Source organism: Sus scrofa, chromosome 3 (assembly GCF_054392235.1).
Source record: "Sus scrofa isolate SSC_HxYL_T2T_F1_AM1 chromosome 3, Sscrofa_HxYL_maternal_Yorkshire_Landrace_v2.0, whole genome shotgun sequence".
NCBI lineage: Eukaryota > Metazoa > Chordata > Mammalia > Artiodactyla > Suidae > Sus > Sus scrofa.
This window is the reverse complement of record NC_139385.1, coordinates 64,713,431-64,729,118: the sequence shown is the minus strand read 5'-3', so window position 1 is coordinate 64,729,118 and position 15,688 is coordinate 64,713,431.

The following is a 15,688-nucleotide window of genomic DNA, read 5'->3' as shown; positions in this document are numbered from 1 at the left end:
TTTCCTTCCATCAAATGCTTATTATCAAATTTTCAATAGCGTAATTCTGCTAGTGATAGACAATGTTCATCTGAAAATGTTTTTATTTCTAAAAACCACACTTTTGAAGATGCTTATAGGATGTTAAGTTGGCAGAGATGCCCTTCCAGCACATTGAAAATATATTCTCTGGTTCATACTTCTGTATTTGTGAAAAGTCAGCTGTCCTACTTTTGAAGGCAGTCTGTTTTTAATTATCTGGCTGCTTTTACATTTTTCTCTAGGGTTATATTTTACTATGAGATCTCTGAGGAATAGATTTCATTTACTTTATTTGGAATTTATGAGACTTTTGAATTTGGGGATTAATATCTTTCATCAGTTTTAGAAAATTCTAAGTTATTATCTTAATCTCTTTAGATGTTGATTTTTGCCTCATTCTCTTTCTTCTTTCCCTCTGGGATGCTAATTGCATTTATGTAACACCTTCTCACTCTTTTCTTTATGCCACCAATCCTCTCCTTTTGTATTTTTCATCCCTTTCACACTCTATGCTTCCTTCTGGATAGCTTTTTTTCTGACATATCTTCTAGTTCATTCAGTTCTCAGTCCATCTGTTTAATTCCACACATCTGTGGAATTATTTTTTTATTGTAGTTTTCATTTCTAAAATTTCTATTTGGTGTCTAAAATATTGGTGATTCTGCATTTAAAAAAATTAATAGACTTAATTTTTTAGAATAGTTCCAAGTCTACAAAAAAATTAAGTCAATAATATAGATACTATACTGCGTACCTCCTCCTCTACCCAACAGTTTCCCTTGTATATGTACTACATGTAGTGTGGTACATGTATTATAACTAATGAACCAATATTTATACATTATTATTGCCTAAAGTCCCATGTTCCCTCCAAGATTCATTGTGTTGTACAATTCTATGGTTTTTGATAAATGCATAACATCAAAAACCCTTCAGTACAGTACCACACAGAATAATTTTACTGTCTTAAAAGCCCCAATGCTTCATCTTTTTATTACTCTACTCCCTCCCTCTGAATCCCTAGAAAACGTTTGATTCTGTTTTTTACACTTTCTAAATCCCTGCCCAAAATTTCAAGCTTTTTGAGCATAGTGAGCATGGTTGTTTCATAATCTGTGTCTGGCAATTCTCATGTCTGGAGTCCTTGTTTCTATTATTTCTTGCTTCTGAAAATTCTCATTAATATTATCTGTCTCTTGGGTGCCTGGTAATTTTTGTTTGCTTCAAATATTTTCTCAATGTCTTTTACTGTGGTAAAATACACCTAACAGAAAATTTACCATCTTAGCCATTTTTAACTGTACAATTCAGTGCTAATAAATACAGTCATATTGTTGTGCAACCTTCACCACCAATTTACAGAACTCTTTTTATCTTGAAAAATGAAACTATAGTAGTTCGTGCTATGATGCAGTGGGTTAAGAATCCAACTATAGCGGCTCAGGTCAGTGCAGAGGTGTGGGTTTGATCTGTGACCTGGCACAGGGGCTAAAAAGATCCAGCATTGTTGCAGCTGCAGCTCAAATTCAATCCCTGGCCCAGGAACTTCCATATGCTGTGGGTGCAGCCATAAAAAGGAAAAAAAAAAAAAACGAAAATATATACTCACTAAATCATAACTCTCTCATTTCTCCTTACCTCTAGCCCTTTGAAACAACCATTCTACTTTCCATGTCTGTATGAATTTGACTAAACTAGGTACCTCATGTAACTAGAATCATACAATGTCTGTATTTTTCCAACTGGCTTATTCCATTCAGCTTGTTGGCCTCAAGTTTCATCCATGCTGTAGCATATGCCAGAATTTCCTTCCTTTTTAGGGCTGAATAATATTCCACCATATGCTTACACCAGTTTGCTATCCATTCATCTACTGACGAACACTTAGGTTGTTTCTACATTTTAGCTCTTGTGAATAATGCTGCTATGAAAACTGGTTTAGAAATATCTCTTTGAGATACTGCCTTCAACTTTTGGGTGTATACCCGGAAGTGGAATTGCTAGATTGTATGGTGATTCTATGTTTAATTTTTGGAGGAATCACCATAATATTTTCCACAGCAGCTATAGAATTTTGCATTCCCACAAACAGTGCACCAGGGTTACAATATCTGCCATCCTCATCAATACTTATTTTCTGTTTTTTTGGTATCCATTCCGATGGGTATGAGATGGTACCTGATTATTTTTTATTATGTACTTGACATTATATTTGTGAAATGATATGTAAAAATAATTTGAAGTTTATAATAATGTTGTCTTCCCTTTCAAAACCTTACCAAAGGTTTGCATTTCTATCTGTCATAAGTGTGGGTGCTTTAGCAATAGAGTATGACATCTTCAGCACTAGAGATTTTCTGAGTCAGCAAAAGGACTCAAAATCTGGTTTGTAGTTCATATTGGAGTTGATTTACTTTTAGCTTTCCCTTATTTCTCATCATCAGACCTTTGTGGTCCCTGCTTGAGGTAGAGAGTTAATTTAACAAGGTACCCATCCTTAGCAGGTGCTTGACTCTGGCTTTTGTTGTCCCCCTACCATCCCATGTCCCCACCATATTCAGGAGGCTCTAAGTGCTGAACCTCTGAGCACTTATTCCAGCTCAAAAACATCCCCCTCACCAAGGTTACTCCAACTGCACTGCTCACCCCTCTGGATTTCTGGCCTTTCCTAGATCTTGGCCTGGTAACATTTCACTGTCATAGCATTAGCTCCTCAATGCTCTTAGTTTCCTTAAAAAATATATTTTGTTCACCTTTTAAAGTTGTCTTTAGCAGGTGGGATTGTCTGAATGATCTAGTTGCTATTGACTGTATTTCAAGTGTTCGCTTCTATTTCCTCCACATCTAAAGCTTATTACAGTCAGGGTCTGTGTTGTTTTCATTTTTGTATCCTCAGAACCTGGAACTTACTGTTGGTGCCTAATGTATTTTTTAGGAGCTTACTAAATATTTCTTGATTGAATACATTCTTGGAGTGGTTTCATTCTTCTGATCTGGAGGAAGTTATCAGAACACATGTTTAATGTCAAAATTAAATTTGCACAATACATCAAAGGTAGGTTTTAGGGACATGACCAGGGTTGGATAGTAAAACAACCTATGCCCCCGCCTCCACAAAAAATACCTAAGTAGAACAAAGAAAAAAAAAATCAAACTATGGGCAAAACAGACAGGGAGAAGGCATAGGCTATAAGGTAGCAAGGTAAAGGATACAATGGTGATCCTTCAAATGTCAGTGAACAGGATTTTGTTGCTTTTGATTATTTTCCTTTTAAAATATTGTGTATCATTCTTACACTATTGCTTATGAGATAAAACAGTGGGGGGAAAAAAAGTCTCACTGGTTCCAGGTCACACCTCATTCATTTGATGACCCACACGGAAGTTATTGGTGTGCATGTGGCCTAAGAGAGGATGAATTTTGGGACTTGATTAGACCAGACTTCAGAATTCAGCACCCAGCATGGCCATTCTGTGATGGTGAGCAAAGTTCTTCAGTCTGTGAGCTTATTCACTCATCTGTAAAAAGGAGGCGAACAGCTTCTCTTCAGGGCTGCTTGTGAAGATTAAAAGACATGCGACCGTGACAGTCACGTGCCTGACGTGGACAACACTTGCTCTCGTTATCCTGCTAATCCCTGAGCTTAGCAGCAGGTCCAGTAAGCTACCCCGGCTCCTCTGCACTGGATGGTACAGTGCCTTCCAGAAAACAGGCACTTAAAATATTTATTGCTTTTTTCTTCTTGTGGGTGAAAGAAGAGGGGGGTAGTTTGTATTTCCTGTCCCAGAGCCTCTGCCCTGGGCCCAGGGTCCCCAGCCTTGAAACCACTATCTCCTTTACTGTGTCATCTCCAACCCAGCAGACCTCTAAATGAGTGCCCGCTCATTATTATTATAATAATTATAATATAATTTAAATCTAATTTACTTATTCATTTATACTCATTTATAAATGAATAAATTCATTTATTCATTTATTTTACTTACTCATGTATATTCATTTATAATTTAAATCTAATTTTACTTATTCATTTATACGTTAGTTATTTATTTAATTATAAATGAATTATTTAATTACATGGTTATTTAATAACTAATTATTTCAGACCTTGTGATCCCATTTTTCCACACTGGGCTAAGGGCTTCCCCCTTGCCTCCAAAAATCTTAAATATGCAAACACACATTCCTCTAATTGAAAATTACTTAGTGTTTTTCTAGATAAAAACAACCACCTCACATTGCATGGTGAGGAATCAAACCTCTTTCGTATCTTTGGTAAATGGCAGCAGTTTAAGCCACCGAGTGATGTGGAATAGCTGTTTTCATCATATAAACAGAGGGTCCCTCGCTGTTAATAAAGTGTCAGCATCTGATGGGTGAGATTAAAGATAAGGGCCCAGATGAATTGCAAAAGGGCCCTGTAAGGTTTTATTTCTGTAGCATCATTGAAGTGGTGCTGATAGAGAACCTCCAGTGTCACATTTCCCTCAGGGCAGCCCCCATGATGGGCCAGACTGCCCCCAGCCAGCTTTCCTTTCTTTTCTTTTTCTTTTTTGCTTTTGCAGCAGCACTGGAGGCTTATGGAGGTTCCCAGGCTAGGGGTCAAATCAGAGCTGCAGCTGCTGGCCTACACCACAGCCACAGCCACACGAGATCTGATCCTCATCTGTGACCTACACCACAGCTCATGGCATGGCCAGATCCCCCATCCACTGAGCGAGGTCATGGACACTAGTGGGATTTGTTTCCGATACACCACAATGGAGATCCCCTGCCATCTTATCGTCTTCTATAATTTAAAACACCTTTCAAGGCTTGAACTCTTCAGTGGCCAAAACCCTTCAGCAACATTTGACCTAAGATGACACAAGGAAAGAGAAATATCTGGATGAACTGGAAAAAGTCTGGCATGGGACATTCTTATTAAAGTCCCTGTAGGATGCAAAAAAACAAAAACAAAGAATAAAAGCTGATGAAAATATTGGCACATGACATACTGGCTGATATGTTATCAGATACCAAAGAATTACTAGTAGGGCATTTGGAAATGAGGGCTCAGATGGAATAAATGTCAAATAGAAGAACAGGGAAATAATTTTTTTTTTTTTTGCTTTATGTGGAAGTATAATGTTCAAAAGGTTAAAAACACTTTCATACAAATATAGAAGGTTTTTTTTTTAACACATTAAGTGAGAGATTCAGCAAGATGGTAAAGCCGCTTCAAAGAAGAATTTGAGAATTTATTTATTCAGCCAGGAAAGGTATGCTGAAATGACTTTACACAGTGTCTTAGTTTCCTAAGGCTGCCATAACAAAAGACCACAGCCTGGGGGCCTACATAACAGAAATTTCGTTGCTTGTGATCCTGGGGGCTAGAAGTCAGAAGTCAAGGTGTCAGTAGGGTGGGTTTCTTCTATGACCTCTCTAGCTGGCTCACAGACTCATTGGCTTTACCTTCTCTTCCTCACACATTCTGCCCTCTGTGCATGTCTGTGTCCTAATCTCTTCTGCCAAGGACACTAGTCAGAGTGGATGACTGCCAATCCCAGGGACCACATCTTAATTACTTCTTTAAATCTCAATCTCCAAAAAATTCCAGGGGTTGGGGCTTTAATGTATGAATTGGGGGGGGGGATACAATTCACCCCATAAGACTTAGTGTTAGAGACAAAGCTAGTCATTGTCCTTACAAGGCAAGAAAACTGTAACCTTTGCCCTAACTTTCTTTACCAGACAGAAATCTTTGCAATTCTACTGGACAAAACACTATAATTAAGAAACTGGGCCATAGTTAGTAGCAATTAATAACTCAAGCAATGGAGTTCCCACTGTGGCACAGCGTAAACGAATCTGACTAGCATCCATGAGGACGCAGGTTTGATCCCTGGCCTTGCTCAGTGGGTTAAGGATCTAGCATTGCCATGAACTATGGTGTAGGGCACAGATGAGGCTAGGATCCCGCATTGCTGTGGCTGTGGCATAGGCCAGCAGCTATAGCTTGGATTCGACCCCTAGCCTGGGAACCTCTACATGCTGTGAGTGCGGCCCTAAAAAGACAAAATAAAAAGCATAACACCAAAAAAAAAACCTCAAACCAAAGTACATTCCCTAGAGAATCAAATAATCTTTGAGCAGACCTGTTCAACACTGTCCCAAAATAATATTGAAAGGAAATGCAGTCACCCTTTTACGGTAATCCCACTTTTGCATACTTTTTTTTTAGCATGTATAACAAATACAATAAAACCATAAAAACAGACAAGAGGCAATGCAAGAGATTAGGAAAATAAGTAATATACAGTATGTATTGGAAAAATTATCAGTCTTGAATTACACTCAATGGAATTTCTCCAAGATTGGGTTATTTGCAAAATCCATTGAATAACACAGAAACTCTTTTCTTGCCTCTTTCGATTTATGTTATAGATTGAAAAGTCACAACAAAACTCATAATAAATTTGTAAGCATTCATTCATTTAGTCATGGTTTTAAATTAAACCATGGTACTGTGGATTTGAGAAACTAATACTAATTTTCTCCACAGATGTTTAAATTTACTTTATAAGAGCTCTTTTCACATGAATAACTAATGTCTCTACTACAAATGATTCTGTCACAAATGACAGGGTCCAGCTTAACCTCACTCTGTAACACCTTCTTCGCTATTGAAACTATGCTGGTTTAAATTGACTTTTGCCTTATTTTAATGTTTGATAGACACTCCACCCACCCCACCCCCGCCCCCGTCATCTTCAGGTGTCCCAAATTATGCCAAATGAATGAGGCATTATTGCTGCTTTCTATGGCATATAAATAATATTCTAAATCAACTATAATAAAAAATGTTTAAATAAATAAATTCCAAGAGTTCCCGTAGTGGCGCAGTGGAAATGAACCTGACCATGAGGTTGAGGGTTCAATCCCTGGCCTTGCTCAGTGGGTTAAGGATCTGGTGTTTCCTTGAGCTGTGGTACAGATCGCAGATGCAGCTTGGATCCCGAGTTGCTGTGGCTGTGGTGTAGGCTGGCAGCTATAGCTCTGACTGGACCCCTAGCCTGGGAACCTCCATACGCTGCAGGGGCAGCCCTAAAAAGCAATAAATAAATAAATTCCAAAAAAAAGAACAAAATAGGAACAAAAATTGAGATGTAAAGAAACATGCTTAACTCTGAGTTCATAATAAAAATCACACTGAAGAAAAAAGAAAGAATATTCTGCCCATTTTTTGCAAACTTCTGTCATGTATTTTAGTTCCCCCTCAGTAATACTAGTTTTGCTGTTATTATTTAATAGGCAATAATTTTTGGTCATTAAGCAAGTAGAAATCTTATCCCCTCCCTTCATTTTAAGCAATAGAGTAATGAATAAAATTCTATAGAGCTTTCTCTACAAGTGGATGATGACTCTTTTGTTAGTATGTCTTCTTAGACATGAAATTGTTGGGTTAAGAAGCATGCTTAAATTTTTAATAAGTACCATCAAATAGCTCTTTGGAAAGTTATTCCTACTTTTCCCGAAACACACATGCCTGAGAATAGCTGCCCATTTCTCTGTGTCCTGGTCAACGTCAGGTGTTTGTGGTTTGTCTTTTAAGCCATTTTTTAAAAAAAGTCTAATCAGTTATTTTTTTTCTCATTTCTATTTTAATTTTTACCTTTGATTACCACTAAAGTTGTTTTCCTTTTTCACAGTTCATGTGTTTTGAATTGCTTTTGTGAAAAGAATAATTATATTCTTTACTGGTTTTTCTATTAGGATGTTTGCTTTTTTTCTTATTGATATGTACGCACTCTAACTACAGTAAGGACACAATTTATATGTTAATCATTTCAGTTGGATATTTTGCAAACATTTCCCCATGTCATTCTTTTGTTTTATTAAATATCTAATTTATTTATTGCTTGGGTAAATATTTGCCATGTGCAAGTCTTATATTTTATATAGTTAAGGTTTAAAAATATAATTTCTGATGCTAGTATCAAGATTAAATAATACATGTATTTTTGCAGCTGAGAATGTCTTAGAAGGTAGGATTGATGTTATATCCTCATCGACATTGTGGCTATTGCGGAAGTTGGGTAATTAATAAACATCAACAAATTTAGGTACACAGGGAAAAGTTAATTTCATAGTCACAAACAAGGGCACACTAAAAAAAAGATGACCTTACTAGAAAAACAGAAGATTGAATGATATCCAAGAATGTATTTAAAGGAGAAGTTAAGAGTTCACATATGATGCAGTGGGTAATGGGATAGACAATAATATTCTGGATTTTATGCGAGTGTAATTGATCTTTAAGAAGTTGAAGCCCATGGAAAAAGAAATGAAAGGCTCTGGGAAGTAGGATCATTTTGTTTAAAAAATGCATGAAGCTCTTTGATAATGCAGTATGGTTGGGGAAAATGCCAGAAACTTAGATTATGCCACAAGAACAAAGCTCAAGCATTTTATGTCATGAAATGACATAAAAATTTTTAAAGGATAACTTCAGCAACTTTACAGCTATTTTCCACAAGATCACTTACAACCTCAGATTTGCAGCTGTGATCAGAAATTATCCAGGTTCCCCTGGCCTGGGATGAGAAAACAAATGGGAGCTCTGAGTTCACACAAATCCAAGTCTATAGCCAAGAATAATTTAAAAACTCCAGCTAGAAAAGATTAGTAGCCTGCCTTTTAAAAGAGTATGAAATAGAGTGTGTTCGTAGTCTTGAAAAAAGATTGAATGTATTGTCGCCATTTTGTCCTAATGCCCCAATAGCCACGTGAAAATCCTGCAAGCACTTCTATCAGGTGTTATCAGATGTTCAGATGCCCCTTGAGGGCTTCCTTAGTTGGCCTCACCTGTCCCAAGATCCAAGCTAGAATAGGCATTTCTTCCCTCCCCTATGCTTCCAGAAGGAAAGTACTTTTTCAGTGATGGAGCTTGTTGCAGCTGCTTTGTCTTTATGGTTCATGTACATCCCTGGCACAAAATACGAGCTCACAGTGGGAGCTTCATGGATTTAACCTCCTGAGTTGAGGTTAAATCCATGAAGGCCAGTCATCTATATGATGTGTTTTCTGCAGCTGAAATTAGTCTGGCTGCTGTTTTATCATCTGATCCTTGAAGATTCCATTGCTGAGACTGTTATGATGGTTTTTCTCTGCTCCAGGATTCACCGTGGGGTTTTGTTTGTTTTGTTGTTTTGTTTTGTTGCAGCTGTTAGTAACTGCCTACTAAATTCTAGACTGTATCCCCAGGCTTGAATTAGTGTCTGTAAATGAATAGGCGACTGTGATCACTTTTTATTACCAAATCAAAGCACCACCTACAATGCAAGGCGTTTCGTAACCTTTGGAGAAAATATTTCTGCAGTTCACACTCAGGCATCTTGTGAATGGCAAAATGAGAAAACTTATTGGCTTTTTTTTTTTTTAAGAGAATTTCTTTTCGTCTGTTTGTAGACATAGCTTTCACATTATTTTATAAAGTGCACTTTAAACATTTTTTTTTTTTTGCTATATATATCAAAATGATGCGTGAAGTAAGTTTGGAAACAGCTACTGTAGCTGGGAGCCTAAGCTCTCTGCCCCCTTGGAAGAAAACACGTTTAACTGAGTCATCAGAACCAAACAGCCAGGCTGCTGGCCAGGTGGACAGGATAGAAGAGTTGGATAGACAGGCGATCATGAGAGACACCCCGCCCAGCTCCTGAGGTTCCTGCGGGCAGGATCCTGGTCTCCATTATCCGGAATTTCATCCACAGAAGGCCCCTGAAGCACTTCACTGTTTCTGAGATCGGCACAAACTCCACTTCAAACATCCCTGTGCACCATTTCCTTGGGATGGACACGATGGACGTCAGTGGTGACAAGGGGTTTCCAAGCCTTGGGCACAGACCCAATATTTGCGAGAAGTGGCAAGAATAGGTTGCGCTACCCCACAGCTGGGGAAAGTGGTCCAGGTCTGAGAGGCACAGAGAGAGGATCTGAGGTTCCACCAATGAAGGATGGAGACACTGCCTAGGTGAGGGTCACCAGGAAGGGGCGCTCCCAGCCGCAGCTTCCCAATCCCCTCCTCACTCCCCCGCCCCGTCCAGCCAACCACAAGTAGAAGTCTGCCCACTCCACTGCCTCCTGGCTGCTCAGCCGGCTCCTTAGGCTGCTTACTGGTGCGGGCAGCTCTCCCGCCCCAGCCCTCCAGATGGGCCTCCAAACACCACTGAATCCAAGGATGGAGTCTCTGACTCTACACCTGAGCACTGCAGGCTGTTGGGAGAAGGACCTGAATGGAGCCCAAACCATCTCCCAAGATCAGATGGTGGTTAATTATTTGCTGCTGAATGATGTCAGAAGGAAGCGCAACCGCAAAGGTAGGAGGGGAGAAAATATGTCAGCCTTCCAGTCAGGCTGCAAACATTTAAGAGAGCCACTAGCTCCTGGGTGTTCTTTTAGGTTCTGGTAACTGGGCAGTGAAATCCTGCCCTTGAGCAGAAGAGAGAGGGGAAGATAGGAGGGCGGGCTTGGAAAGAACAAATAGTTACCCACCATCTGCATAGTGGAATATTACTTGGCCATGAAGATGGATGCAGTCTGACCCAGCTATAACACAGTGACGCTCAGAAACATGATACTGAGTGAGAGAGGCCAGACACAAAACACCTGGAGTACCTGGGATGCCCATCTAGCCTGATCCCCACGCTGCCTGCCATCTCACTTCTTGGGCGATGTGTCTTTGATTCACTTCTTCCAATCTTAAACAATTAGTACCTGCTCTCGGCAACATGTGTGGCAGCTAAACTTCCTTTCCCTCCCCTCCCCTCACTTTTCTACCTCCTCACAATGGTAATCCTGGGGTTCAGTAGGTCTTAGGGAACCCTTCCCCACTTGCACCCATGCAGACTTGCCTCCCATGAGGGCACTTGCCCCTTGGGTTCAAATCCTGGCCCCACCCATTCCCAGCTGTGTGCAGGCAGCAAGTCATTGCTGTCCAGACCTTTCGCGTAGGAAACCTTGATAGAAAAGTATCCAATGAGGAGCTCCCCTCGTGGCTCAGTGGAAACGAATCTGACTAGATTCCATGAGGATGCACTTTCGATTGCTAGTCTCACTGCTCAGTGGGTTTAGAATCTGGCGTTGCTGTGAGCTGTGGTGTAGGTTTCTGGGGTGTAGGTCGCAGACCCGGCTCGGATCCCCTGTGGCTGTGGCATAGGCCTGCAGCCACATCGCTAATTGGATCCCTAGCCTGGGAACCTCCATACGCTGCAGGTGCACCCTTAAGAAAGACAAAAAAAAGTACTGAATCAGAGAGCTGCCATGAGGATCGCATGAGACAACCAACCACAGGTAGTGAGCAGCCCATAAGCAATCTCTAGTATTGGTAATGGTACCCAGGAAAGACCCAGTATGTGTATTCAGGATCATCTGGAAAGCCATGTATTGTGACTGTCCACATTCTTGCATGTTGCTGGGACACACTGGTACAGTTGTCCCTGGAAGATGTGGCATTTGACTTTTACCACAGAGGTTCTCAAATCTGGGAGCCAAGGACACACCTTCAGGTGTCACCTGGCTCACAGATTTGAGAAGCGCTGCCATATACTAAATGGGTAATGAACAGCATGCAACTGACAAGCCTTGGCTGTCTCCTGAAGATGTGCTGTGACATAGATGCCAATGAACATGGCCACAGTATCTCTAGATGTAAATGTGTGGTGACCACTGGCTGTGTGAGGGGCAGCCAGTCTTCCCTGGGCCTCTGAAACAAGTGTGGAATAAGGGATACTCGCATGGCCACTGTGACTCATGATTTAGTTAAAAGGAACCAGGGTGAGGGAAATGTGCTCAGAACTGGAAACCTGGAGTGAAAGATCTCCAGGGCCTTGTCCAGCCATACACTTCTGAAATAGCACATCCTTCAGAATGTCTGAAGTTCTGTCACAGCACAAAGGCATATGATGGTGTTACAAACTGGTGTTATGACTGTTGCTCCAAAATGCATCTGTTGAAGTCCGAAGCTGCAGGGTAATGGTATTTGGGGGCGGTGTTTGGAGGTTTAGTTGAGGTCATGAGGGTGGGACCCCCTCGATGGGATTAGTGCCCTTTAAGATGAGGAAGAGAGGCCAGAGGTTCCCCTCTCTCTGCCATTGGAGACACAGCAGGAAGATGTATGTCTGCAAGCCAGGAAGAGAGCTCTGCACCAAGAACAGATAGACTGGCACCCCGCACTTGGACTTCTCAGCCTCCAGGACTGTGAGAAACGAATGTCTATTGTTCAAGCCACCCAGTCTGTGGTATTTTTTTTACAGCAGCCAGAGCAGACTAGGATAGACAGCAATCTCAGCAGCCCTATTTGGTGTAAGCAGTATTAAATGAATTAGGTGTTAACTTTGGACCAAAGTTTGCATTCTTTTGCCAGTGATTACTGCTGGATCTCAGTTGGTTATTTTTTTTTTCCAGTATTTATTTATTTTTTTTAATATTATAGTGGATTTACAATGTTCTGTGAATTTCTGCTGTCCAGCAAATTGACCCAGTTATACATATATACATTCTTTTTTTTTCAAGTTATCCTCCATCATGTTCTATCACAAGTGATTAGATATAGTTCTCCATGCTACACAGCAGGATCCTAGTTGGTTATTAAGAATTTTACCATAGTTCCAGCTGTGGTGCAATGGGATTGGCAATGTCTCTGGAGCACTGGGATTTGGGTTCAGTCTCTATCCTGGCAATGGGTTAGCTGTAACTGCAGCTTGGATCTGATCCCTGCCTGGGAACTCCATATTCCTCGGGGAGGCCAAAAAAGAGGAGGGTGGGGATGTCTGGAGGCTGGAAGGCAGGAAATTAAAACAAAACAAAACAAAACAAAACAAAACGTTACCAGAAAACTTGTAGAAGACTTGACATAATTCTGTCCAGTACACTTGCACCCTTAACTTAATGAAGGGCCCCTTAATAAGGAGAAGGACTGGAAGTCAAGGGACCCAGGGTTGGGTTTCTGCTTTGCTGCCAAGTAGCTCCCTGATCTGGAAGGTTCTTCCTCCTTTGGGTACCAGGCACTCAGTGGTTTACCAAGAGCAAGCGAGCAGCTACCCAGCTGCAGGCAGTAAGGGGAAGTCCCACCTGCAAATAATTTTAAACAATAAGATCAACTAAAAGTGCCTTGGCTTTTTACTATCCCCATACTTAAGCAATTGTAAACAAGGTCACTGATAAAAACTCCTCCCCCCAGGAATCTTTTTTGGTTTATGTTCTAAACAATTGGCCCAATTACTATAGATTTTTAGTAATATTTATGTCAACTTTTGCATATTTGTATTACTTCTCCATCATATTTTTTTTTTATTTTCCCACTGTACAGCAAGGGGATCAAGTTATCCTTACATGAATACATTACAATTACATTTTTTTCCCCACCCTTTGTTCTGTTGCAACATGAGTTTCTAGACAAAGTTCTCAATGCTACTCAGCAGGATCTCCTTGTAAATCTATTCTAAGTTGTGTCTGATAAGCCCAAGCTCCCCATCCCTCCCACTCCCTCCCTCTCCCATCAGGCAGCCACAAGTCTTTTCTCCAAGTCCATGATTTTCTTTTCTGAGGAGATGTTCATTTGTGCTGGATATTAGATTCCAGTTATAAGTGATATCATATGGTATTTGTCTTTCTGGCTCATTTCACTCAGTATGAGAGTCTCTAGTTCCATCCATGTTGCTGCAAATGGCATTATGTCATTCTTTTTTATGGCTGAGTAGTATTCCATTGTGTATATATACCACATCTTCCGAATCCAATCATCTGTCGATAGACATTTGGGTTGTTTCCATGTCCTGGCTATTGTGAATAGTGCTGCAATAAACATGCGGGTGCAAGTGCCTCTTTTAAGTAGAGTTTAGTCCAGATATATGCCCAAGAGTGGGATTGTGGGGTCATATGGAAGGTCTATGTATAGATTTCTAAGGTATCTCCAAACTGTTCTCCATAGTGGCTGTACCAGTTTGCATTCCCACCAACAGTGCAGGAGGGTTCCCTTTTCTCCACAGCCCCTCCAGCACTTGTTATTTGTGGATTTATTAATGATGGCCATTCTGACTGGTGTGAGGTGGTATCTCATGGTAGTTTTGATTTGCATTTCTCTTATAATCAGTGATGTTGAGCATTTTTTCATGTGCTTGCTGGCCATCTGTATATCTTCCTTAGAGAACAATCTATTCAGGTCTTTTGCCCATTTTTCCATTGATTGATTGGCTTTTTTGCTGTTGGGTTGTATAAGTTGTTTATATATTCTAGAGATTAAGCCCTTGTCGGTTGCATCATTTGAAACTATTTTCTCCCATTCTGTAAGTTGTCTTTTTGTTTTCTTTTGGGTTTATTTGCTGTGCAAAAGCTTTTCAGTTTGATGAGGTCCCATGGGTTTATTTTTGCTCTAATTTCTATTGCTTTGGGAGACTGACCTGAGAAAATATTCATGATGTTGATGTCAGAGAGTGTTTTGCCTATGTTCTCTTCTAGGAGTTTGATGGTGTCCTGTCGTATATTTAAGTCTTTCAGCCGTTTTGAGTTTATTTTTGTGCATGGTGTGAGAGTGTGTTCTAGTCTCATTGCTTTGCATGCAGCTGTCCAGGTTTCCCAGCAATGCTTGCTGAATAGACTTTCTTTTTCCCATTTGATGTTCTTGCCTCCCTTGTCAAAGATTAATTGACCATAGGTGTCAGGGTTTATTTCCGGATTCTCTATTCTGTTCCATTGGTCTGTCTGTCTGTTTTGATACCAGTACTACACTGTTTTGATGACTGTGGCTTTGTAGTATTTCTTGAAGTCTGGGAGAGTTATGCCTCCTGCTTGGTTTTTGTTTCTCAGGATTGCTTTGGCGATTCTGGGTCTTTTGTGGTTCCATATAAATTTTTGGATTGTTTGTTCTAGTTCTGTGAAGAATATCATGGGTTCCATCATATTTTTTATACTGCTGCATAAGACATTGCCACAAACAGAGGGGCTTAAAGCAACACTCCCTTCTGTATATACATCCAAAAAAATGGAATCAGTGTCTAGAAGACACACCTGCACACCATTCACAATAGTCAAGACATGGAACCCATCTAAGGTCCTTTGATGGAGGAGTGGGCAAAGAAAATATGAGGAAAATGTATATGAATACTATTCATATATATTGTATCTATTATATATAGGATTCTTATTCAGCCATAAAAAAGGAAAGACTGCCATTTGTGATAACTTGGGTGAAACAGAGGACATCATGCTAAGTAAAAGCAGCCAGACCCAGAAAGCAAAATACTGCGTGGTTCCATTTATATGTGGGCTCTGAAAACATCAACCTCAGGAAGCCAGAGTAGGCTTGTCAGGAGTTGGGGGGGATGGGGAGGTCAGTCAAAGGGCACAAAGTTTTCATTCCATAGAATATGTTCTGAGATTTAATGTACAGCCTGGCAACTACAGTGAGCCATGCTGTATTTCACATGTGTGAAATGTGCTGAGAGGGTCAACCTTCAAGGGTCCTTAGCACACACAGAAGGTAACTCTGTGCGGTGACAGCAAGTTGTACGTCTTAAATATAGATAATTTGCTTGTCAGTGATATTTCAGTAAAGCTAAAAACCAGCCAGCCAGACCAAGCTCAGCACCTGCTCCTTAGCTTGGAGTTGTGATGAGTGGGAGGCAGGCA